Genomic DNA, 1,285 nt, shown 5'->3' with positions numbered 1-1,285 from the left:
ACCTTTTGAGTTCTCTGATCTCTTGTTTTCTGATGGTTGGACTAGGGTGCAGCTGCCTTAGCCAGTTTCCTGCTTCAGCTGACAAGGCTAACTTCCTTCAAGACATTCCTGAGGAGAAGCCACATGGACCTACCCCGATGCAGCCCTGGGTGCTGGAGCAGCTGTTTGGAGACCTCTGCCAGCGCTGAGATGATTACCCTTTCACTGACTCAGCTTTCCTCCTGCAGTCAGCATCATTGCTTGTGTTTTGTGAGATGGAGGACTTTGTGGATTGGTGTTGGACATATGGGCTAATGTTGGACTTGTGGGCTTGGGGAGCAGTGGGTTGGGATGTTTTCTTGATGTGCACTTAACCTTTAAACGGCTACCAAAAGTCCTGTAGTGTGAAGATGACGGCCTCAGCGATGAGGAGAGCCGCAGCCCTCCTTACCGAGTATTAGCCGACCCATTGCTTTTGTCCAAAAAGTTCCCTGGACCGCAGCCTCGGGTGAATTGAGAGAACACTTCGCACAGTTTGGCCAGGCCCGAAGGTGCATGCTGCCTTTTAACAGAGACATTGGCTTCCACAAAGGAATGACTTGGATTGTGTTTTCTTCAGAAGAGGGGCTTCAAAATGCACTACAGCAGAAAAATCACATTATTGATGGAGTAAAACTCCAGGTTCGAGCTCAAAGATGGAAAGTTCTTCAAGGGGATCAAGCATCTGACTAAGAGAAAAATGTTTGAGAATACCACTCCCTCCTAGATAAAATAAATCAATATAAACACCCCCCAAAAAATAAAGAAGCAAAAACCTCTCTCTTACACATATGAGTTTCTGTGGATTGTTTCTCTTATGTACTCAGACTAACACAGTACTTCATTCATATATCATAGAATTCAATAGTTAAATCGTATCAAGAAGAGTTGTACAATCATATCACGATCAATTAAAAAAATTTTCTTCTTCCTTGTACTCATCATTATTTGTGTAATTATTTTTTTATTGTGGCAAAAACATACCAAAAAATTCTCCAACAACTTCTACATGCATAAGTTCTCGCCATTGATTATACATTGTGTTGTACAACCCTTATTGATATCCTTCCCCAAATTATTTCACCACTATTAACATAAACTCAATGCCCCCTAAGTAAAAACTCGTTCTCCTTTACTCATGGTAACCATAGATCGTTTGGCTTCTTTCTCTCTCTCTTAGTTTTTTTTTTTTTTTTGGTAGGGTTCTTGATCTAGTAATCACATATCATTCACATCCATAGGTAAATCACTTTTTTAAAGAGTTCAT

The 1,285-nt window shown here is 41.0% G+C and overlaps 1 pseudogene; it reads left to right on the top strand.

The window, feature by feature from the left end:
- Window positions 1–389: 389 nt before the first annotated feature.
- On the top strand, window positions 390–726 carry LOC101643564 (annotated as a pseudogene).
- The last annotated feature ends 559 nt before the right edge of the window (window positions 727–1,285 follow it).

This window comes from Echinops telfairi, unplaced genomic scaffold, assembly GCF_000313985.2.
Source record: "Echinops telfairi isolate 266 unplaced genomic scaffold, ASM31398v2 ScPeMD7_7462;HRSCAF=8500, whole genome shotgun sequence".
NCBI classification, from domain to species: domain Eukaryota; kingdom Metazoa; phylum Chordata; class Mammalia; order Afrosoricida; family Tenrecidae; genus Echinops; species Echinops telfairi.
This window is presented reverse-complemented; position numbering and strand designations above follow the sequence as displayed.